Here is a 7,438-nt window from a genome sequence, read left to right as displayed (position 1 = left end):
GAGGCTCTTCCACTACAGGTAACACTTCTTTCAATAGTTTAGTTGGTATGGGATCTAATAAACATGTTGTTGTTTTAGAGGAAATGATAAATTTATTTAACTCTTTTTGTTCTATAGTTGAAAAGCACTGTAATTGTTCTTGCGGCGTGATAATTGAGGCTGAATTATAAGGCGCGATTGAGGATTGAACGTTTACAATTGTGGTTCTGATGTTTTCTATTTTCTCAGTGAAGAACTTCATGAAATCATTACTACTAAACTGTAATGGAATACTTTGTTCAGGAGACATCTGTTTATTTGTTAGTCTCGCCACAGTGTTAAATAAGAACTTAGGATTGTTATGGTTGTTTTCTATTAGTTTGCGTAGATGCTCAGCCCTGGCCGCTTTTAGGGCCTTTTTATAACGTGACATACTGTCTTTCCATGCGATTCTAAAGACCTCTAAGTTGGTTTGTTTCCATTTACGCTCTAAATTACGGGTTTCTCTCTTTAGAACAACGGGATTTCACAGTTAACTGAAGGCTGGATAAATCGCTTACCTGGTCACAGACAGTCTCCGCTCTTGTAGCCTTACAAGTAAGTCATCCTTGATAGTAAACACGGTTGTCAATCACAAACACTGACTAAGCGAATCTCGTTTTGGGGGTAAAAAGCGGGAGGCGCGTGATTGGCGCGCAAATCACTCCCAGTCAGAGCGCGCGCGTGGGAATCATTTGCTCTCGCGCGCAGCTTCGCGGACGCTTGCTCATAACGCGCGTCCATAACCCGGAATAAAGTACTGCTAATAACTACTTTTATTTAGATGTCAAGTGGAGATCAATGTCTCTGTGGAACCCGCTGCTCAGATCATCCTGATATTTCTGAGAAATGCCCGTTTACACACGGCGCCACAGGTAAGAGAAAGCTGACAGGATTTCTGACGTTTCCAGTGAACTCGACGGTTACGCAGTTAAAAATAGCTTTACAATTAGTACGTTCTTAATAAGAATTAGCTAATTAAATGTTACTAAGGTAAGTTAAATGTAAAAATGATTAGAATGATGCTTTATGGAGTATGTTTTTGTGAACTCTTGACATTGTGTCTTGAATGTGTATCTTGGATAAGAATACAATAATTAACGCTGTCTTCACTTCCTATAGAAATTATCATAAATACTAGTTTCCTAGTTAAACAGTAGGACATGAACGCCCTCTCAAATCAAAATTTGAACGTGATAAGCTCGTAATCACGACTTCAAAAGTGGGAAGTTGGACATTTCCGATAGCACGTGATCAGTTCGATCCATGAAACGCGCGATTCGTCTTCAGTTATCCCTTATTTCAGACTGAATAAATGTAGTGTGCAGAGAAAATTCTGTACATACAGTATGTTGTTGAATGTTATATGATGTAAATGTGTCTGTCACATATGCCTTGTGTAACATACATGACATTCATTAGGGCGTTGAGTGGTTTGGCTGGCAGTCATCGGCAAACTCAATTTATTGGCACGTTTATGCAGTTGAAGATTTGGATAATGTGATTGGTTGTCTTGCATTACTATCTTTTAGTGCATTTCATATTATAATTGCACGGTATATAGTGCATATATATTCAGAGATAATCTTGTGTCGTCAGATAATGTTTATATCATAATCGCGTGTATTAGTATGTGTTACAGCTGTGGATGAGATGTAATATAGCATTGCACAGTGTTATGGCTCAATATGCTGATGTCGGTCCTTCAGCAGTTCTTGAGTCAAGCATGACATGCAGGGAAAATGTAGGAGTGGGAATGAACAGGATTAACATAAATGAGTGGGGAACATCGTCTCCTCTTATCATCAAAATTCCAGAACCGGGATTTTCAGAGTCACATTCCCCCGTCACATCAAGTGTGTGGATGTAGATCAGGCGCTCAAAAAATACAGAATTCTCATAGTGGAGCTGGATTTACTTTTTCTGATAAAGTAGAGTGGAAACTAAATATATAGAGAGTGTTAGAATCAGGGCAGTGAAATATACATTCATATTTTGTCAACTATTGCTCATACTTCAGTGCAACTATTAAACTTTTGTGTTAGTCGTCGAGTAGAGTTTATGATCCGGTTACTTCACTAATGTTGCCTTCAATGACATGTCGTGCATCTGAGTCTGAAAAAAATCATTCTGAAGCTTTCTATCAATTTTATTATATTTAACATTGACCAAAAGTGTGTATGCGCGTGATGTCATCACCCACTGAGTGGCAAAAAGACTAAGTGGCAACATTGGTTTTCAGCATTAATGCTGCAAAAAACACACAAAACACATCTAAAACGGGAAAGAGCTTTGAGATTGACTGTATTATTAGATTTGACAAGAAATCTGAGGTATATTTTTACAGAAAGCTACAGAACAGAGAAGCAAATGGATCGCTGTGATTCACAGAAACAACTGGATCCAGGCAGAGAAAGGTGGATTTATAGTTATCATTTTTTGTCAATATGCTGAATTTATGGGTAAAATCATACCCTATATATTGTATTGACAACTCATTAATTATTTGCCATCGTATATTCTGCATAATTTGATGTTTTTAAATAAACACTGACAAAAACTATACAAGTTTTAGGGCTGGACGATATGATGAGACATATAACATTGATATAAGTGATCACATGGATTTAGACCTACACTCACCTAAAGGATTATTAGGAACACCATACTAATACTGTGTTTGACCCCCTTTCGCCTCCAGAACTGCCTTAATTCTACATGGCATTGATTCAACAAGGTGCTGAAAGCATTCTTCAGAAATGTTGGCCCATATTGATAGGATAGCATCTTGCAGTTGATGGAGATTTGTGGGATGCACATCCAGGGCACGAAGCTCCCGTTCCACCACATCCCAAAGATGCTCTATTGGGTTGAGATCTGGTGACTGTGGGGGCCATTTTAGTACAGTGAACTCATTGTCATGTTCAAGAAACCAATTTGAAATGATTCGAGCTTTGTGACATGGTGCATTATCCTGCTGGAAGTAGCCATCAGAGGATGGGTACATGGTGGTCATAAAGGGATGGACATGGTCAGAAACAATGCTCAGGTAGGCCGTGGCATTTAAACGATGCCCAATTGGCACTAAGGGGCCTAAAGTGTGCCCAGAAAACATCCCCCACACCATTACACCACCACCACCAGCCTGCACAGTGGTAACAAGGCATGATGGATCCATGTTCTCATTCTGTTTACGCCAAATTCTGACTCTACCATCTGAATGTCTCGACAGAAATCGAGACTCATCAGACCAGGCAACATTTTTCCAGTCTTCAACTGTCCAATTTTGGTGAGCTCGTGCAAATTGTAGCCTCTTTTTCCTATTTGTAGTGGAGATGAGTGGTACCCGGTGGGGTCTTCTGCTGTTGTAGCCCATCCGCCTCAAGGTTGTGCGTGTTGCGGCTTCACAAATGTTTTGCTGCATACCTCGGTTGTAACGAGTGGTTATTTCAGGTAAAGTTGCTCTTCTATCAGCTTGAATCAGTCGGCCCATTCTCCTCTGACCTCTAGCAACAACAAGGCATTTTCACCCACAGGACTGCCACATACTGGATGTTTTTCCCTTTTCACACCATTCTTTGTAAACCCTAGAAATGGTTGTGCGTGAAAATCCCAGTAACTGAGCAGATTGTGAAATACTCAGACCGGCCCATCTGGCACCAACAACCATGCCACGCTCAAAATTGCTTTTCCATTCTGACATTCAGTTTGGAGTTCAGGAGATTGTCTTGACCAGGACCACACCCCTAAATGCATTGAAGCAACTGCCAAGTGATTGGTTGATTAGATAATTGCATTAACGAGAAATTGAACAGGTGTTCCTAATAATCCTTTAGGTGAGTGCATATTGTTGTCACGGGCGTGCAACAAGATGAACCCAAGCGCAGACAGTACACAATACAAACGGGAATTATTGATATAAAACAGAAAACAAAACCCACGAGGGGGCAAAACAACACAGGTAACGGGTGACTAGACTGACAAGGCTTAACTATATAAAGACAATAAACTTCACTAACAAAAACTCTAGACAAAGTATTCACAGCAACAACAATTCACAGATACACATTTCACAATGAACCGACAAAGGACAGCAAACACAAGGGGATTAAATAGGGACAAACTAATGAGGGAAACAGGTGAATATTAGGAGGAGATAATTACTAAATGAGGGTAACAAGGAGGGCGGGGCTGGGAAACGAGACAACACAAGCACATGGCCAAACTAATGACCAAGCGCTTGTACACAAAACATGGGTCTGTCATGATCCTGCCACAAGACTAGAGAACTACTAAAACACAAGGCAGAATCATGACAGAACCCCCCCCTTAAGGAGCGGCTACCAGACGCTCCTCAAGAGGACATTAAACACGAGACATGACCGACTGAGACAAAGACACAAACCAGCAAAACATGACGAACAACAACAGTGGCAAACAAGAATAAACGATAACAGGATTGGGGTGAAAAATAAGAAAAAACAAACAAGGAAGGGGAGGTGGGGGAAACACAGTGTCCTTGGGGAAAAGTCCGGGTTGGATAGGTGAACTGGGGGTCTTGGGTTCACGGGAAGGGGGCTTAGGACGAGGAATGCGGGATGACTGGGAACCATGAGGAGGGGTCCTGGAGGGAACAGTCCAGGGCTTAGTTGTGACAGGGGTGGCTGAGGAAACACACAGGGTCTTGGGAACAGGGGAAGTCACAACAGGGGCGGCAACAGGGGGAACAGGAGGAACAGGGGGTCTCTCCGCTGCCGACTTGGACACGGCGCTCTCCGCTGCAGCCTGGGGCACGGCGCTCTCCGCTGCAGCCTGGGGCACGGCGCTCTCCGCTGCAGCCTGGGGCACGGCGCTCTCCGCTGCAGCCTGGGGCACGGCGCTCTCCGCTGCAGCCTGGGGCACGGCGCTCTCCGCTGCAGCCTTGACAGGGGCCTCCAAGATCCGGACTAGGCTCTCGAGGTACTTAGATAAAGTATCAGCAGAAACAGACCGCAAAACCTCTTTGGCAGCTGAATCGGCCACGGACCTCTCTGCCGCACTCACCACAGTCTGTTTCCCCACTGCTGCAGCGGGTTCTGGGACAGCGCTCACGGCTGCAGCGGGCTCAGGACCAGGCAAGGACGACGGTTGGGAGGTTCCTCTCCTCCTCTTCTTCCTTCTGGGCCGTGGTACCGAGGCTGTTGCTGGACTGGTGACTCTATGGAGTTCCACGGGAATTGGAACAGGCGCTGGGAAGACAGTCCCGGGAGGTGTAGACTCCGTCGATGAGGCCTCTGATGCGGACTCCCAGGACAGCCGTCTTCCCCGCTTGCCGCGAAGAGTAGCCACTTTGGGAGTAGTGGAGAAAACAGTCTGGTCCCCCAGCGTAGCCACGGCAAGAACACGACCCTCCGGGATCACGGGCAGCATGCCAGGTGGAAGTGGGCTAGTGGCACTGGGCGGGTCTCTCCGTGACAGGTGGGCCACCATCTCCTGGAAAGGACGACAGACCAGCCTCTCCCGTTTAGCCAGAGGGGGGATATCATTAAGGCCCGCAATGAGGTAGCGATTAAGGAGGCTCTCAGGTAAAAAACACCTCCTCTCCTCCACGACCCGGACATACTCATTTAGATATCGTTCTTCCTGGGGAGGAATTGGCAGTTTTCCCATCTTGGAGTCGGAGATGGCCTTGAGCCACCAATCCTCCAGAGGGTCCGCTGGAGACTGAAGGGACGAGGACAAACTGTCTGCTGGGTTCAGTTGTGGTCGGTTCATTCTGTCACGGGCGTGCAACAAGATGAACCCAAGCGCAGACAGTACACAATACAAACGGGATTTATTGATATAAAACAGAAAACAAAACCCACGAGGGGGCAAAACAACACAGGTAACGGGTGACTAGACTGACAAGGCTTAACTATATAAAGACAATAAACTTCACTAACAAAAACTCTAGACAAAGTATTCACAGCAACAACAATTCACAGATACACATTTCACAATGAACCGACAAAGGACAGCAAACACAAGGGGATTAAATAGGGACAAACTAATGAGGGAAACAGGTGAATATTAGGAGGAGATAATTACTAAATGAGGGTAACAAGGAGGGCGGGGCTGGGAAACGAGACAACACAAGCACATGGCCAAACTAATGACCAAGCGCTTGTACACAAAACATGGGTCTGTCATGATCCTGCCACAAGACTAGAGAACTACTAAAACACAAGGCAGAATCATGACAATTGTAGTTATATAAAGCGCTAACTGGCAAATTTGCTTTATGTTCCCTGGCGTCGAAATCAGGCTCATATAAATGTCAGGAAACACGATTCCTGGCTTCATGTCAATATCCACTGTGGATCTGTGGTAAGTTGTAAGGAACACTATATCGAGTCCAATCTTTAGTTTAAACTGAAAATCGTGTGTTTTACTCGCGTTTTCTTAGTTACCCCCATTAAATCCAGTCACTCATCAGCTCTTCTGCAACTTAGGCCGGCTGAGGTAAAGTGACGTCAATGCATATCCTCTATTTACCGTTAGTCAACCATTAGGTTGATTGTTCCAAATTAATTAATTCCAAAATAGTTACAAAATCTAATAGTATATCAATGGCACTAAAACAACATGGGTTCCCACTTGTAAATTTGCTTGTTCATTCATGAGGTCAGAGCTCATAATAAAAACATTTCTGTCTCCACGTGAAGGCCAAGCAATTAATGAGATTTATGATTTTCACCTGTCAATTGCTACTTGCCCTGTTGTATCGTCCAGCAGATGAAAGTTGGGTTGAGAGGCTGTGTTGTTGGTGTCATGAATGACTGCATGGATTCTGTCCTACTGAAGGTCAAAAACAATATAACAATGATTCCACACAAGGGACAAAGGCTATGATCATTGATGGCCTTCCTAAAGCAGCAACTCCCATCAGTCTTACAGGCTTGATTGGCTATCAATCACATTATCTGTGGCTCGGTGGGAGGGTTGTCGTGTTGCTCACCTAGTAGTGGAAGAATCTCTCTGGATCTTCCTGCATTTTCAGCTGTGTGGGTGTTTCTTGTCTTGATTTTGGTTTTCTATCTTCCTCTGCCTTGACCTTTGGGCTCTTTGCAAACTGTAGTGACAAATCTTGTAGAAAGTGTGACAGCTGATTATTATTTTTTCTCATGCGTCCTCCACTGTGTATAAGTCCTCACTGAATGAAATATCCTTTGGGAATTTCACTGTTGTAAGCAGCTAAACTTCTGAATCGAGGTTTTCCCATCAGGTCAGAATTACCATAATTTCATAAAGAGGACAGCTGAGAAATAATGCCTCAGATTGTGGATTGTTTTGTCAACAGTGATAGAGAGCACTGATGTCTACATTTAAAGTCCCCCTGTAGTCAATCATTTTATCCCTTAAAACTCATCTTTGATCACCAAAATGACATATTTAAACA

The 7,438-nt window shown here is 43.8% G+C and overlaps 1 protein-coding gene across 1 annotated transcript in view; it reads left to right on the top strand.

The window, feature by feature from the left end:
• Nucleotides 1-807: 807 nt before the first annotated feature.
• Nucleotides 808-7,438, top strand: part of LOC308682316 (gamma-aminobutyric acid receptor subunit pi) — a gene marked incomplete at its 3' end in the record, with an annotated part of 55,666 nt that continues 49,035 nt past the window's right edge. Inside the window, exon 1 of the mRNA XM_081351977.1 lies at nucleotides 808-893. The remainder of the gene's footprint in view (nucleotides 894-7,438) is intronic.

The sequence above is a fragment of the Scardinius erythrophthalmus genome (genome assembly GCF_964197995.2).
Source record: "Scardinius erythrophthalmus genome assembly, chromosome: 21".
NCBI classification, from domain to species: domain Eukaryota; kingdom Metazoa; phylum Chordata; class Actinopteri; order Cypriniformes; family Leuciscidae; genus Scardinius; species Scardinius erythrophthalmus.
The sequence above is the reverse complement of the archived record's forward strand: the minus strand, read 5'-3'. Positions and strand labels throughout refer to the sequence as shown.